The sequence below is a fragment of the Theobroma cacao genome, chromosome 6 (genome assembly GCF_053813885.1).
Source record: "Theobroma cacao isolate CCN51 chromosome 6, ASM5381388v1, whole genome shotgun sequence".
Lineage (NCBI taxonomy): Eukaryota > Viridiplantae > Streptophyta > Magnoliopsida > Malvales > Malvaceae > Theobroma > Theobroma cacao.
The window spans coordinates 4,298,910-4,317,321 of NC_142644.1; the positions used below are offsets into that span (position 1 = coordinate 4,298,910).

At 35.1% G+C, this 18,412-nt stretch overlaps 1 long non-coding RNA gene across 1 annotated transcript; it reads right to left on the minus strand.

The window, feature by feature from the left end:
* Positions 1–287: 287 nt before the first annotated feature.
* LOC148761998 (uncharacterized) lies at positions 288–9,118 on the minus strand. The gene is made up of 3 exons (XR_016027009.1): positions 9,016–9,118; positions 8,281–8,364; positions 288–341 (listed from the first exon to the last, which is right to left on the minus strand). It is a non-coding gene; the product is annotated as an uncharacterized LOC148761998 (long non-coding RNA).
* Positions 9,119–18,412: the final 9,294 nt, after the last annotated feature.

The following is an 18,412-nucleotide window of genomic DNA, read 5'->3' on the forward strand; positions in this document are numbered from 1 at the left end:
TTGCCAACTAGCCAATCATGCTCGATTTATCATAAGCCAGTCAATTTAAACAATCAAATTTGCCACAATTAACAGTCTCCGTGTACTCTATTTTTCAAAATCATTATTAATTCCAAAACAATTTATAAATTAATTTCATTGAAACTCATTTATTCATAAAATATGAAAATTTACCTTTTTAAATTCCTTTTTCCATAGAATTCATGAAGCATCTAAAAACCACCCTAGATAATTAAAATGACAGTAAGTTTACTCACAATGTCTAGAATGCAGACTTTTGAAGCACTCTGTCTACTGGTCCTCGGATACAATTTCCTTGCCTTTATCGGAGGACTCACTACCTTGACACAGTACAAAATCGAGAATTTCACCAAGTTGGTACTAAATCAAAATTAAACTAATTTAGACTACCAATGCATGATATGGAATGCAAAAATGCACTTGTAACTATCTAAACTCAGTATTGGCCTAATTCGTCTTATCACCTGATTAAATTCCTAACGCATCCGTTTAAACTCCAATTTAATTCTTTTCAGTTTCTATACCTCAATTGCACCCAAATTAACTTAATGTCCCTCAGTGTGATGCAAATTATCAGTCTCGATAGTAAATTACAAAAATACCCCTAATGGGTAAAAATTCGTATTTTTGCTCCGAAAATTCCCATTATTTTTCTAGGCTCATAATTCATTATTCCTTAACCAATTCTCCTAGAATAAAATCAAACTCATCCTCACTCACTACATGGTAAATTCAGCCATTAATGGTTGGGGGAGAAAATAAATTCTTTTCTTGTTGTTTTGTTTCTAAATATGCTAAACTAACTAAAAACACTAACATAAATTTAAATCAAATAAATCCAACAACTTTCTCTCTCCTAACCCATTTTTTTCAGAATTGAATTCATCATGAAAACATGTAATTTAATCATGGAAAATAAAGAGAAATGCTTGGGAATAAGAAAACTCAAGTTTAATAGAAAAAATCTCACCTTTTTCACTTAATTTCCTTGAAAATTCACACTTTTTCTTTGATTTTCTCTCTCTAGGGTTTTGTTTTTGTTTTCTCTCTCTTCTTGCTGGTTTGGCCGGCCATGGGGTGGAAGATGAGCTGATTTTTGTGCCTTTTAAAAAGGAAAATAATAAATTAATAAAGGCATGACACGTGGCATCATGTCATTGGTCTGTTTTTAAAATTTTAAAAATTTAAACATTTTATCTCCACCACATGTTTAGTCAAGGGTCAAAGATGAAGACAAAGGAAGACCATGTGCTGGAAAAAATATCCTGGTGGTGGAAAATTACAATTTTGCTTCTGAGGTGGCAAAATTACCATTTTACCCCTATACTCCAAATTATACCGAAATTAAAATTTTTCAATTCTAAACCTTAAATCATACTCCAATAAGTCAAATGGGACCAAAAAATTCTTTTCTAAAATTCTCATTTTGTCCCCAGGTGGCAAATGACCATTTTGCCCCTAGTTAGTGAAAATTTCGATTTGACTCCAAATTGATCCTCAAACTCCAAATTACCATTTTAAGTCATCCATGAACTGTGAAACTCTTAATCTCACCTTAAAATTCCTATTTGATCTAGTTCGAGGATTAAATAAACTTTGTTGTACCTCTAGGTACAATACCGACTTTTGTAAATTTTTCGGGACTCTCCTAGCATGCAATCATGCTATCATCACATGTATGTCATGAATAGTATTTTATAAGGTCAGGCTTTACAGCACTACCCCACTTAAAATAAAATTTTGACCTCAAAATTTCACTTACCTGATTCGAAGAAAAGATATGGATATTGGTTTCTCATCTGGCTCTCGACTTCCCACGTCATCTCCTCCATTCGAGCATTCTTCCACAATACTTTCACCATTGGAATGCTCTTGTTCCTTAGCACTCGATCTTTTCGATCTAGAATACGTACAGGCTGTACCTCGAACTTCAAATCCTCATGCAACTCAATGGGAGGTGTCTCTAAAATGTGAGAGGGATCGGGAACATACTTTTTCAACATCGAGACGTGGAAGACATTATGAATCTGATCTAACTCTGGGGGTAATTCAAGTCTGTAAGCCACTGGCCCAATCCTTTCAATGATACGAAAGGGTCCAATGTATCTTGGATTGAGCTTTCCCCTCTTCGCGAATCGAATCACACCTTTCATCATCCAATAAATACCACAAATTATCACAATAGTATAATCAAATAAGATTTAATACTTGAAAATTTCAAATTATTACCTTTCCAAGGAGAAACCTTAAGAAAAACTTTATCGTCGACTTCAAACTCCAAATCTTTCCTTCGTTTATCCGAATAATTCTTCTGCCTATCTTGAGCTGCCTTTAATCGCTATCGGATAACTTTGACCTTATCGTTTGTCAAATCAATCAATTCCACATTCACCAATTTCCTCTCACCTACTTCATCCCAACAGAGTGGAGTTCGGCATTTCCTTCCATACAAAGCCTCGTATGGTGCCATCCCAATACTAGACTGAAAACTATTATTATAAGCAAACTCCACCAATGGCAAGTGTCTGTCCCAACTTCCGATAAAGTCAATGACACAAGCCCGTAACATATCCTCCAAGGTCTGAATAGTTCTTTCAGATTGACCATCTGTCTGTGGATGAAAGGCAGTACTAAATCTCAATTTAGTTCCGAGAGCTTCCTAAAATTTCGGCCAAAATCGAGAAGTAAATCCAGGGTCTCGATCTGACACAATAAAAACTGGGACTCCGTGTAATCTCACAATCTCATCTATATAAAGTCTTGCCAGCCTCTCAATAGAATACGTGCTATAGGCAGCCAAGAAATGGGCGGACTTAGTCAATCTATCCACAATCACCCAAATAGCATCCTTCCCACTTTGTGTCCGCGGTAAACCCAATACAAAGTCCATAGTCACGTGTTCCCACTTCCATTCAGAAATCGGTAAAGGCTGAAGAGTACCTGACGGTTTTTGATGCTCCGCCTTGATCTGTTGGCATGTGAGACATTTCGCTACAAACTCTGCTATGTCTCGTTTCATACCCGACCACCAATAACTTTCTTTAATAGTCCGATACATCTTGGTGCTTCCGGGATGTAAAGCGTAGGCAGAAGAATGAGCTTCCTCCAAAATAGCTCGTCTCAACTGATCATCCTTAGGGACACAAATTCGGTCTCTAAGCATCAAAGTACCATCATCGCTGAGTCTAAACTCACTAGCTTCTCCATCTTGCAGCTTTTGAACTTCCTGTGTCAACCAATCATCATATTTCTGCAATTCTCTGATCTGATTCAACAATGAAGGTCTCACGACGAAACTAGCAAGTAGGGTTCCATCCTCACCATTATTCAACTGGATCCCTAGAGATTTCATCTCAAGTAACATCAAAAAATAAGAACTCTGAAGTGTTACTAACGACGATGAGGATTTACGACTTAAGGCATCCGCTACAACATTTGCTTTTCCCGGATGATAATCAATCACTAAGTCATAATCCTTAATCAACTCCAACCATCGTCTCTGTCTCAAGTTAAGCTCTTTCTGGGTGAGCAAATACTTCAAACTCTTATGATCAGTAAAAATTCGGCAACGCTCACCATATAAATAATGTCTCCAAATCTTCAATGCAAAGACTACTGCTGCTAACTCCAAGTCGTGAGTGGGGTAATTCGTCTCGTGCTTCTTCAACTGTCGGGAAGTATAAGCTATTACCTTCTCGTCCTGCATCAACACACACCCTAATCCCAACTTAGATGCATCGCTATATACCACAAATTCTTTTCCACTAACAGGAAGTGTTAAAACATGAGCAGAGGTTAACTGGTTCTTTAGCTCCTGAAATCGATTCTCACAAACATCATCCCACTCAAACTTAACTCCTTTACGAGTCAAATGAGTCAGAGGAGCTGCTATCACAGAAAATCCCTGAACAAATCTCCGATAATAACCGGCTAAGCCAAGAAAACTATGAATCTCTGCAACCGTTCTTGGTTGCTCCCATTGTAAGATTGCCTCTATTTTTTTAGGATCGACATAAATTCCAGCTCCGGATACCACATGTCCCAAGAAAACCACTTCCTTCAACCAGAATTCACATTTAGAGAACTTGGCATAGAGTTGTCTCTCGTGCAAAGTTTGCAACACAATGCTCAAATGGGCAGCATGTTCATCATCATTCTTCGAATAAACTAGGATGTCATCGATGAATACTATCACAAACTTATCCAAGTATGGATGGAACACCCTGTTCATAAGATCCATAAAAACTGTCGGGGCATTAGTCAAACCAAACGGCATCACCAAAAACTCATAATGCCCATAACGCGTCCTGAAGGCAGTCTTGGGTACATCCTGCTCCTTAATCCTCAACTGATAGTACGCAGATCTCAAATCAATCTTAGAGAATACCATAGCACCTCGTAATTGATCAAAAAGATCATCTATCCGAGGTAAAGGGTATTTATTCTTGATGGTCACTCGGTTCAGCTGACGGTAATCGATACACAATCGAAGAGTGCCATCCTTCTTCTTTACAAATAGGACTGGTGCTCCCCAAGGAGAAATGCTAGGGCGAATGAAACCTTTATCCACCAAATCTTGCAACTGGACTTTCAATTCCTTCAACTCTGCTAGAGCCATTCTATATGGAGGAATAGAAATAGGTGCGGTACCCGAAAGTAAATCAATAGGGAACTCAAGCTCTCGATCAGGAGGTAGTCCTGGTAAATCATCAGGAAATACATCAAGAAACTCACTTACTATTGGGACATCCTCTAACTTAAGTTCCCCCTTTGAAGTATCGATCACGTATGCCAAATAAGCCGGATACCTTTTTTGCACTAATTTCGAAGCTTTGATGGCTGAGATTACACAAGATGGTAATACTCGACGTTCCCTTACAAACACAATCTCTGCTCCTTCTGAATTTCGAAGAACAACTTCCTTTCGGAAACAATCCACGTTCGCCCGATTTGCAGTTAACCAGTCCATACCCAATATTAAATCAAAATCCAAGATCTCTAGAGGAATTAAGTCACCCCTAAATTCTTTCTCACCTACCTTTACCCCACAGTCTCTATAACAAGTATTTCTAATCAACTGTTCTCCTAGAGGGGTATGCACTACAATTTCTCCCTCTAATGGTGACAGGTTTCTATAAGCAATTGATGCAAATGCCATACTCACATAAGATCTATCTGAGCCAGAATCTATCAAAACATAAGCATCTTTATCAAATAAAGACATAGTACCTGTCACTGCTTCAGGTCGGACTCGTGCCTCATCTTCTGTCACAGTAAAAACTCTTGTCGCGGTACGAGTCTGTGGTCTTGAAGGTGGATGTGACAGGGTATTACTCTCCACACCGGACAGTATGGCTACTCCCTGTCTCGGTGGTAACCCAAAAGAATCTCTCATCTGTATATCAGTGCGAGTTGGTGGAGATGATGCAGCTATAGTGGCTCGTCCTAACTGTGGGCAATTACTCCTAATATGACCCGTCTGTTCACATTGGAAACATCTTGTTGGCCCTCTACATAGCCCATTATGATAATTCCCACAATTTCTGCATCTATCAGAACCTCCGGAACTCTTCCCAGAACCAGTCATAGCAGATCTGCTAAACCTCGAAGGTCTCTACTGTGATGCTGGAAATGGAGGTCAAGGAGATGTCACGGAAACAGAAGTAGTGCTCCCTGAAGTCGCTAAGTCCTTGCCTCTTTTTACTGGCTGACTAGAAGACATATCAAAATTCCTCCTTTTTGCAAACTCAGTCCGAATCCTCCTATTCTCAGTCGCAAGCTTCTCAGCCCGTAAAGCCATCTGTACCACTTCCTTATGTGGCTCCCTACCAGTCACTATCATTCGCTCTCTAATCTCATTACGGAGCCCTTCCTCGAAATAGTTAGCTTGATCCTGCTCAGATTTCACCAGATCCAGCACATATAACATCAACTCGTTAAAACGAGTCTCGTACTCCTCTACAGTTAGATTTCCCTGTTTCAAACTCAGAAATTCTCTCTTCTTTTCTTTCTGATGGAAATAAGTTAAATACTGACCGTCGAATTCCTTGAGAAAATCGAACCATGTCTGAGGAGTAGCGGAACGGGACTTCACCGAATTTCACCAAGTACGAGCCCTTTTCTCTAATAATCTCGTAGCCACCATCAGCTTCATGTCATCGTCTAATCCTATATCAGAGAGAGTCTCTGAAACTTGATTAATCCAGTCTTTTGCCACAATGGCATCCAACTCACCCGTAAAAGATACACAACCCAATTGCCTAGCCTCCTTCAGCTTCTTGGAAATGGATACATCCTGTACTGGTGGTAGAACTAAAGGAGTAGCTAGAGGCACTACAGGTGAAACTTGACCAGTTTGAGCTTGACCAGCCATTGCGGCAAAGAAAGTTGCCAATGCTTGTGCTGCCTCAGTAGGCATGGCGGGAATACCCGTAGGTGGCTGAAGAGATGGAGGATGTGGAGGACTATCTGCCTGCTTAGCAGCAGGTGCTACTCGAATGGTAGATGCAGCTGATTCCTCCTCTACTATATCTGGCTGATGACGTTGGGAACGACCTCTTCCCCTCCCAACCGATCTAGTGAGAGGTGGGCTTCCGCGTCGAGGAGGCATTGTAATCTATATAAAAAAAATACGAGCAAGTTTAGGTAACCTTAGGCTCTATATGCAGATGCATGCATTCTATTCAACCTAACCTAACTTAACTTAATCCGGGGCCACACTAATATTGTAAATTTTTAAAACAACTTTAAAACTAAAAACTTTGATCTTTAAAACCAAAAGCTCTGATACCAATCGAATTGTCACGACCCGGTACTCCCCTCGAGCCCATGACAACCGCCACGGTGTCCTGGTAGACACTCATTGCCCGGAATGTAAACCCGAAACCCCGCAAGGCTTTACTATCAGTTTTTCTGTTCCCTTGTGAGCAATCATTGTCAAATATCGTGTTCTAAAAGATTTTAAGTTATTTCCAACTTTAAACAAATAAAATATTAATTTTTCATCTCACAGGAGTATTTTGATCATTTTTCTCAAAAATTTTAAAACTGGCTAAAACGTAATATACAAGTACAAAACACATAATTCATATTCAAAATGAGTTTAAAAGTTTAAAATCTTCATTTAAAACGAAATTATGGTTATTTGAATATAATAAGAAAATAAAAGAAATATTAAGTAAAATATTCTATTTTCTAATAAAACAATATTTATAGAGTTATACGTGAATAATTTTTATAGCGTAAAAGCTAAATAAATTTATACATACTTAAATACAGTAAGCCAAAATATTTAATTTAATTTACAATAACAAGAGGGCCCCCGAATAAATAAAAGTAAAGAGGACTGTGAACCTACAGTTTGAAAAAATACAGATCCAACGGTAGTCCTCGATGAGATCAGCTATCTACAGTCTATACTGAACTTGAAATGGGTGGAAAGGAGGGTGGTGAGATTCTAAAATCCCAATAAGTAAACAGACATCATCATAAACATCTAGAGTTGAGTACATGGAGACAATAAAGTAAATTATCATAAACTGGGTTATAACATTAGAACACATTTTGTTCAAAACATGTAAAGAGGCTTATGAATCTTATAAAAATCTAGGTTTGTGCCATAAATCCATTCTCGGGGATACCTTGGTCGAGGCATCCTACCGAGACCGCCAAGGCTATTAAAATTCACATTTCACATAAATCATGTTTTTGTTTTGAAAACATAGCCGTTCCTTGGCGTTGGCTGAGTTCCCCCTCACGTGGTGGTTTAGCGTGAAGTGAACCCTAAACTTTACCCCAGGAGATACCCTACGCGCCTCTCCGTTCGAGGTAAGAATATAATGAGGTTTACCGTGCCCCTCTAAAAGGCTGGTCCACAGAAACCCCCTACTGTAGTGATTAATTAATATATAATCCACCATATAATAAAACTCAATAACATGATATGGCAATTTTGTAATTCGCAGTTTTTCAAGGCAACCAAACAATTCGCATTTCAATACAATTGCCAACTAGCTAATCATGCTCGATTTATCATACGCCAGTCAATTTAAACAATCAAATTACCACAATTAACAGTCTCCGTGTACTCTATTTTTCAAAATCATTATTAATTCCAAAACAATTTATAAATTAATTTCATTGAAACTCATTTATTCATAAAACATGAAAATTTACCTTTTTAAATTCTTTTTTCCATAGAATTCATGAAAGCATCTAAAAACCACCCTAGATAATTGAAATGACAGTAAATTTACTCACAATGTCTAGAATGCAGACTTTCGAAGCACTCTGTCTACTGGTCCTCGGATGCAATTTCCTTGCCTTTATCGAAGGACTCACCACCTTGACACAGTACAAAATCGAGAATTTCACCAAGTTGGTACTAAATCAAAATTAAACTAATTTCGACTACCAATGCATGATATGGAATGCAAAAATGCACTGGTAACTATCTAAACTCAGTATTGGCCTAATTCGTCTTATCACCCGATTAAATTCCTAACGCGTCCGTTTAAACTTCAATTTAATTCTTTTCAGTTTCTATACCTCAATTGCACCCAAATTAACTTAATGTCCCTCAGTGTGGTGCAAATTATCAGTCTCGATAGTAAATTACGAAAATACCCCTAGTGGGTAAAAATTCGTATTTTTGCTTCGAAAATTCCCATTATTTTTCTAGGCTCATAATTCATCATTTCTTAACAAATTCTACTAGAATAAAAATCAAACTCATCCTCACTCAATACATGATAAATTCAGCCATTAATGGTTGTGGGAGAAAATAAATTCTTTTCTTGTTGTTTTGTTTCTAAATATGCTAAACTAACTAAAAACACTAACATAAATTAAAATCAAATAAATCCAACAACTTTCTCTCTCTAAACCCATTTTGATCAGCCAACAATTCATCATAAAAACATGCAATTTGAGCATGGAAAATGAAGAGAAATGCTTAAGGAAAATAGATTTCAAGCTTAAGTTGAAAAATCCTACCTTTTTCACTTATTTTCCTTGATTTTCCACACTTTTTCTCTTGAAATTCCTCACCTAGGTTTTGTTTTTCCTTTCTTTCCCTCTCTTCCTTGCTTGGCTGAATATTTGGGGAATAATGGGCTGATTTGTGCTGATTTTTAAGTTAAATAATAAAATATCCTAAGCTTGACACATGGCATTTTCTAATTGGTGTATTTTTAAAATTTTAAAAATTTAAACATTTTATTTCCACCACATGTTTAGTCAAGGGTCAAAGATAAAGATAAAGGAAGACCATGTGCTGGAAAAAATATCTTGGTGGTGGAAAATTACAATTTTGCCCCTGAGGTGGCACAATTACCATTTTACCCCTATACTCCAAATTATACCGAAATTAAAATTTTTCACTTCTAAACCTTAAATCATACTCCAATAAGTCAAATTATACTCCAATAAGTCAAATGGGGCCAAAAAAGTTTTTTTTTAAATTCTAATTTTGTCCCTATGTGGTAAATGACCATTTTACCCCTGGTTAGTGAAAATTCCGATTTGACTCCAAATTGATCCTCAAACTCCAAATTACCATTTTAAGTCATCCATGAACTGTGAAACTCTTAATCTCACCTTAAAATTCCTATTTGATCTAGTTCGAGGATTAAATAAACTTTGTTGTACCTCTAGGTACAATACCGATTTTTGTAAATTTTTTAGGACTCTCCTAGCATGCAATCATGCTATCATCACATGTATGTCATGAATAGTATTTTATAAGGTCGGGCTTTACACAATTCATCATAAAAACATGTAAATTAAGCATGAAAAATAAGGAGAAATGCTGAAGGAAAATAGATTTCAAGCTTAAGTAGAAAAATCCTACCTTTTTCACTTGTTTTCCTTGATTTTCCACACTTTTTCTCTTGAAATTCCTCACCTAGGGTTTGTTCTTCCTTTCTTTCCCTTTCTTCCTTGCTTGGCCGAATATTTGGAGAGTAATGGGTGGATTTATGCTGATTTTTAAGTTAAATAATAAAATATCCTAAGCTTGACACATGGCATTTTCTTATTGGTCCATTTTTAAAGTTTTAAAAATTTAAACATTTTATCTCCACCACATGATTAGTCAAAGGTCAAAAATGAGGATAAAGGAAGACCATGTGCTGGAAAATTGTCCTGGTGGTGGAAAATTACAATTTTGCCCTTAGAGAGGCAAAATTACCATTTTACCCCTATACTCCAAATTATACCGAAATTAAAATTTTTCACTTCTAAACCTTAAATCATACCCCATTAAGTCAAATGGCGACAAATAAATCTTTTCTAAAAATTACTATTTTGTCCCCAAGTAGCAAATGACCATTTTGCCCCTAGCTAGTGAAAATTTCGATTCGACTCCAAATTGATCCTCAAACTTCGAATTACCATTTTGAGTCATCCTTGGACTGTGACGATCTTAATCTCACCTTAAAATTCCTATTTGATCTAGTTCGAGGATTAAATCAACTTTGTTGTACCTCTAGGTACAATACTGACTTTTGTAAATTTTTCGAGACTCTTCTAGCATACAATCATGCTATCATCACATGTATGTCATGACTAGTATTTTATAAGGTCGGGCTTTACAGGAGAACAAGTAAAATAAAAGAGTTTTGAGTAAACATATTTAAATAAAACATTCCAATTTCCAAACCAAGTTCAAACTTGATTAAATGCATTTAAACAAGGGAATTAAACATCTTTTTAAATGCCCAAAATCATGCTTAAAGTACCCTATAATCATAGTTTACAGATACATAAACAAAATCTTCAAACAGGGTTGCACATCCGTAAACATTGCATTTTCCACTATTAAGGTCTACTTCACTTTGATGGGGATTGACCTTATGACAAAACATTATCCAAGTGTTCTGTTTTGCTAGGGTTGACTTCTCCTTGGAGGGGTCAACCTTAACTCTTCTAGAATTTGGCCTTAAAACGTCTCAATTTAACCTCTAATTCCTTGCAATCAAATTCCTTTCCAAATTTAACACTTCTAAGGTTCCAAGCATCAATAGTTCTATATTTGGTAATATATTCTTACCAAGGATTTAAACCCAAGAAATTCTCAACCAAATGTTCCAACATACATTATGCCAAATGCCTCAACCATAATAATAAGTGTATTTTAAAATAAGCATATAAGTAATATAATATATGAGCGAAATAATTCACATATGATCATGCTTCAAACCAATTATCCACATCAGAATCAAAAGGTGTTACCACACCTAACCAAATCCAAAGGTATAATGGTACTTACAATATCCAAATGTGCTAAGGTACTTAATGTTTCCAAAGATGCTAAGGCATCTAAATATTCTAAAGATGTTAAGGCATCTAATAATAAGGCAAGGGTTTGTTTGTGCTAAGATCTATGGTCCAAATTCCAAAGGTACTATGGTACCTATAATATCCTGAGGTGTTAGGGCACCTAATATTTCCAAAGATGCGAAGGCATTTAAATATTTTGAAGATGCTAAGGCATTTAATTTGTCAAACCCTGTTCTATAAAATAATTACGATGTCATTTACATGCTCAATAGAAAGTTTTCATGTTTAGGAAGTTCGAGGATTCGTTAAAAGATGATATTGCCCCTAATGGTACCATTAAGTCGATTAAGCCTCGAACTAGTTCAAATAGAAATTTTGAGGTGAAATTAAGAGTTTCACAGTTCTGAGATGACTCAAAATGGTAATTCGGAGTTCGAGGATCAATTTGGAGTTAAACTGAAATTTTCACTATCTAGGGGCAAAATGATCATTTGCCACTTGGGGACAAAATGAGAATTTTGAGAAAAGATGTTTTTTGGCCCCATTTAACTTATTGGAGTATGATTTGAGTATTGGAGTATAATTTGAGGGTTTGGTAGTGAAAAAGTTTAATTTCGGTGATTTTTGGAGTGTAGGGGCAAAAATCGTAATTTTTCCACCCACGGACAAAATTTGAGATTGTGAGAGAATTTAGATCAAATTTGACAAATTGGAGAATGGTATGAGTATAAGGGATGAAAAATATGTCTATGGGCAATTTTTCAGTTTTTGGGGTAAAATTGTAATTTTTGACTTTTACAAGGGCAAAAGTGTAAATTTCAAAAATTACTCCACCAAGACTTTGGATGAAATACCCCATACTTTGATATGGTGATAAATAAAGTTGATTGAATGCAAATTGAGGTCAATTAAAATATTTAAAAGTGATAAAAGACGAAAGGAGTAGTTTAAGATAAAATATTTCGAAAGTGAGGCATAATAAGGTATTTCGGGTACCAAGGAGACAGGATAAAATTTTTAGAATAAAATAATATTTTATTAATGAAATAATATTAAAATATTAATATTTAGCCGGATATCGAAATCAGTCAAGAAGAAGGATCATATGGTTAATCCAAGTGGGGGAGAAGATGACAAGCCCGACTTTATACAAAAATATTTGTCATGACATACATGTGATGGATAGCATGTTTGCATGCTAAGAGAGTCCCGAAAAATTTACAAAAATCAATATTGTACCTAAACGTACAACAAAGTTGATTTAAGCCTCGAACTAGATCAAATAGAGAATTCACGATGAAATTAAGAATTTTAAAGTCCCAGAATGGTTTAATATGGTGATTCGGAGTTTGAAGGTCAATTTGGAGTCAAATCGGAATTTTCGCTATCTAGGGGGCAAAATTGTCATTTGCCACCTGGGGATAAAATGGAAATTTTTAGAAAAGATTTTTGGCCCCATTTGACTTATTGGAGTAAGATTTGAAGTTTAGAAGTGAAAAGTTTTAATTTCAATATAATTTGGAGTAAAAGGGTAAAATGGTAATTTTGCCATCCGAAATCAAAAATTTAATTTTTGAAAGGATTTTGATCAAATTTAATTATTTGGAGTGTAAAATGAGTATGAGGAGTGAAAATTATTCATTATGGCAAATTTTCAATTTTTGGGGCAAAAATATAATTTTTGAAAAGTTTGGGGGCAAAAGTGTAATTTTGAAAAATTTACTCCACCAAAACTTTGGAAAAATCTGGAAATTTCACTTAAGACTTGGATAAGTCAAAGGGAATGCATGGTGGAAAAAGTATGACAAGTGGATGGCTAAAAAAAAAATGAATTAATAAAATATTTAAAATATGAATAAAATAATATTATTTCATTAAACAATAAAAAGGCATAAAAAAATCAGCCCATAACCCATTCTTCTTCTTCAACATTCGGCCAAGCAAGAAACAAGAGAGAGAAAGGAGAAAATAAAACCCTAGCCAAGAAATTTAAAGAGAAAATAAGTGGAAATTCAAAAATCAAGTGAAAAAAGGTAACATTTCTTAAATTTGTCTTGTGCTTTACCTTTCCCATGCATTTCCCATCATTTTTCATGGTTGAATCATGTGATTTGAGGATGATTTCAATTCTGGTCATATGGGTTTAGAGAGAGAAAGTTGTTAGATAAATTTGATTTTGAGCTATGTTAGTGTTTAGTGTTAGTTTAGCAAGTTTATGAGTAAAACAACAAGAAAAATATTTATCTTCTCCATGAATTTCTCTAGGCCGAATCTAGCCAATGGTATGTGAGGATGAGGTTGACTTTATTTTAAGAGAATTGGGTGGAAAAATGATGAATTATGAAGTTGGAAATTAAATGGGAATTTTCGGTGCAATAAATTGAAATTTTTACCCACTAGGGGTAAAAGCGTAATTTATAGTTCGGACTGATAAATTGGACCAAATTCACAGTCATTGAGGTATTGTGGATATAATTGGATAATTAAAATTGAAATGGATGAAATTGGAGTCGAATTGGGGATTTTAAGACTTCACACCGTGTATAGGCGAGTTAGGTCGGACACCGCAATTAAGCAATTGTCTAAACATTTCAAATCCTATCTAGTGCATACGCATGGATAAGAGCCTGAAATAATTTATGATAAATTGACACAATTTATTGAATTTTGTGTCATAGATTATGGATAGGTAGTGAGTCAATTGTTTCGGATAAGAGACTGCACCCGAGGGCGAAAGATAGGAGTATTTCTACTCCTAATACTGTGAGTAAACTTATTATCGTCTTAATTATCTAGAGTAGTTTTATACAATTGTGTGATTTTATGAAAAATGGGTTTAAATGGTAAATTGCTATGTTTTAGGAGAAATTGTAATTTTATAAATTTTCTGAAAAATCGAATATTGGTTTTGAAAATAGAGTAATTGGAGATTGCTAGTTTGTGTTTCAAATTTATGGTTTTGAATTGAATGGCTTATGATAATAAATGAGCATGAATGGCTAAACTGATTTTGGTGTTAAAATTATTTATACTGTGTATTCAGCCTTGAGAGGCTAGATTGCGATAAATTGCCATGTCATGCTAGAATGAATTTTATTAAATTGGTGGAGTATATATTAATTATTTACTGCAGAGGGGGTTTCGTGGATGAGCCTATTAGAGGGGCACGATAAACTCCATTATATTATTACCTCGAACGGAGAGGCGCGTAGGGTATCTCCTGGGGTAAAGCTTAGGGTTCACTTCACGCCAAACCACCACGTGAAGGGGAACTCAGCCAACGCCAAGGAACAGCTGTATTTTTCTCAAACTAAAAATATATTTTAAGTGTATACGAAATTTTAACAGCCTTGGCGGACTCGGTTAGATGCCCTGCGCAAGGAATCACCGAGTATGAGTTTTGGCACGAGCCAAAGTTTTAAGAAATTCATAAGCCAAGTTGATTACTCGATTTATATGGATTGATTTTATTTGGTTGAAATGAACTGAAAGGTAATGAAATTACAGTATGATGACTTATTTTAATTGTCTCCATTTACTTGGCTTTAGATACTTTAGATGGTATCTGTTTACTCACTGGGATTATAAAATCTCACCCCTTCTTCTTATACATTTTTCAGGCTTAGGACAGTTTGTAAATAGTCGAGTAGGACGAGAACTAAGCTCGGAACTGCATTATAGAAAGTAAGAGTTCACAGTCTTACATCCTCTTGGTTAATTGGAGCCCACGTGTCATTGCAGATCAAAACTTATATTTTGGTTATCTGTATTTCTATTCATACAATTTTTACTTTACTTTCATGTGCGAAAAATTATTTACGAATATTTCTATAAAAATTTATTTTATGAGAAAATAGAATATTTTATTGATTATTTTTTAATAGTACTAGTTGTTAACAATTTGCTTTCAAATGAACGTTTTAGATACTTATTTTGTTTTTAAATCATTAAATATATATTTTCTGCTTACCTACTACACTTTTAGCAAGTTTTGAGATTTTTGACGAAAAATTACGAAAATACCCCTATGAGCCAAAAAAAATAATATTTTATTGTTTTTATTTGAAAATGACTTATGATTTTTTTAAATGCAAGATTTAATAATTGTTGCTCACCGGGGAGATGCGGAAGTTGATGCTAAGCCTTGCGGGGTTTCGATCGGCATTCGGGGTGAAGAATGTCTGTCGAGGCCTCGCGACGGTTGTCACGGGCTCGATGGGGAGTTCCGGGTCGTGACATTGGATAAGTCTGAGAATTTTATCTAAGCTATGGATATGTGGGACAAGTGTATGGTGAAAATTTGAAAATAAATGGATGGCTAGAATTTAAGGAATTAATAAAACAAAAAAAATGAATAAAATAATATTATATTATTTTAGCCTTTAAAAATGTCAAAATTCTAGAATTCTCATCTTCTTTAGCTGTCCAAACCAGGAGAGAAAAAGGGGGAAAAGAAATAAGAACCCTAGCTGAAAAAATTTGGGGAAAATTAAGAGAAATCAAGAAATCAAGCATTAAAAAGGTAAATTTCGTTGATTTTCCTTGTGAATTTCACTACCCATGCATTTTTTTCTCATTTCCATGCAAAATTAGAAAGTGGGTATGGACACCCATGCTGGCCAAACCTCCATGGATGAGTTTTGAACTTGAGTTTTGGTTGATTTTAATTGAATTAAGTGATTTTAGTTAGGTTATATTGAAATATAGCAAAAATAAGCTAGAGAAATAATTTTCTCCCATTGAAACCCATTATGCCAAATTTTCTAGGGGAATATTGGCTGCTGATCTTGATGTTTATTTGAGGAATTATGATGAATAATGATGAATTATGAGCCTAGAAAAATAATGGGAATTTTTACCCACTAGGGGTATTTTCATAATTTGCTATCGAGACTGATAATTTGCACCACACTGAGGAACATTAAGTCAATTTGGGTGCAATTGAGGTATAGAAATTGAAAAAAATTAATTTGGAGTTTAAACGGACGCGTATATCGATTTATCGGGTAAAAGACCGAAATAGGCTAACATCTCGTTTAGGCAAAATTTAGACATTTTGCACTTCATATCATGCATTAGTAGTATAAATTAGTTTATTTTGATTTAGTACCAAAGCAGTAAACCTCTTAATTGTACAATTTGTCAAGGTGGCGAATCCTCTGGCAAGGGCAAAGAAATCACACTCGAGGAGTAATAGTTGGAGTACCTGAATTTAGTTTTCAAAAAATGTGAGTAAACTTATTATCGTCTTAATTATCTAGAGTAGTTTTATACAATTGTGTGATTTTATGAAAAATGGGTTTAAATGGTAAATTGCTATGTTTTAAGAGAAATTGTGATTTTATAAATTTTCTGAAAAATCGAATACTGGTTTTGAAAATAGAGTAATTGGAGACTGCTTGCTTGTGTTGTAAATGTATGGTTTTAAATTGAATGGCTTATGACAATAAATGAGCATGAATGGCTAAATTGATTTTGGTGTTAGAATTATTTGTACTGTGTATTTAGCCTTAAGAGGCTAGGTTGCGATAAATTGTCATGTCATGCAGAAAAAGATTTTATAAATCAGGTGGTAGATAAAAGATTAGCGACTGCAGTAGTGGGGGGTTCCGTGGGCCAGCCTATTATAGGGGCACAGTAAACTCCTTTATATTCTCACCTCGATCGTAGAGGAGCGTAGGGTATCTCTTGAGGTGGGCTTTTTTAGTGCACTTCACGTGGACCACCGCGTGAGAGTGAGACTCAACCAACGTCAAAGAACGACTATGTTTCAAAATAAAAATATGATTTATGCGAAATATGAATTTTTAACAGCCTTGGCTAGCTCGGTTGGATACCCCTGGTCCAGGTGTCACCGAGTACAGGATTTGGCATGAGCCAAGTTTTGAGTAATTCACAAGCCATATTGATTATTTGGTTGAAATGAATATTCGTGATGTGAAAAATTTGCTGAAATTAATTATTTTTTAATTGTCTTAATTTACTCGTCTTTAGATAGTTTAGATGGTGTCTGTTTACTCACTGGGATTTTATAATCTCACCACCCTCAATTCCCCACATTTCAGGTTTGGGATAGCCGGTAGATAGCCGATTGCATCAAGGACTTCAGTTAGCCTTGCATTGTCAAAACTATAGGTTCACAGACTCGCATCTTATTGGTTAGTTTAGGGCCCACGTGTCATTGTAAAAAAAATTTATACTTTAGTTATCTGATTTAAAATATGTATGAACATATTTAGCTTTTACACCATGTTTTTGGCGAGTTTCGGTATTATTGAAGAAAAATGATGAAAATGCCCTTGTGAGCCAAAAAATAATATTTTATTATTTTGATTTGAAAACAACTTATGATTTCTTGAAATGCAAGATTTAATAACTATCGCTCACCGGGGAGATGAGGAAGCTGATGCTAAGTCTTGCGGTATTTCGATCGGCAATCGGAGTAATGAGTGCCTATCGGGACGTCATGGTGATTGTCATGGGCCCGATGAGAGTTTCGGGTCGTGACATAATTAATTCATGTTGCATTTAAATGTAATGCGTCCACGTGACATGCAACTTTGTTAATTATTTGTGAATAAGTAAAAAATATTAATTAATTCTTGTTGAATATTGTTATGATATTTCTTAATTGAATAATTGAAAAACATTTGGGATAAGATATAAATTTAAAAATAATTTGTTTAAATATAAATATAAATTTAATTTGTTTAAATTAAATAAGAATTATCTACGTAATAATCCATTATATTTAAATTTAATTTGTTTAAATTTTAAAAAAAATCCTATCTTTATATCTTGAACACATCTATAAATAGTGAACAGACATAATGATTTTTTCATTCAACCAACAGTGAATGTGAGTTGTTCTGTAAGTCAGAAAAAATCAAAGACTCTTTTCCCTTTTTTTTCTCTTCAATCTTGAGGCATCATTAAGGTTAAAGAGTTTTGGAACGTGTAATTTCTTGTGGAAGACTCTAGTAGCTACTCCATAACAATGAAAGTGAAGAGATCGTTGTGAGCATTGAGGAGGATTCATTGTGTGCACGAAGGAGGATTCGTAAGGCAAGCTTCTTCGATTAGAAAGGGAGTGGAATAGTCATTTGAAAAA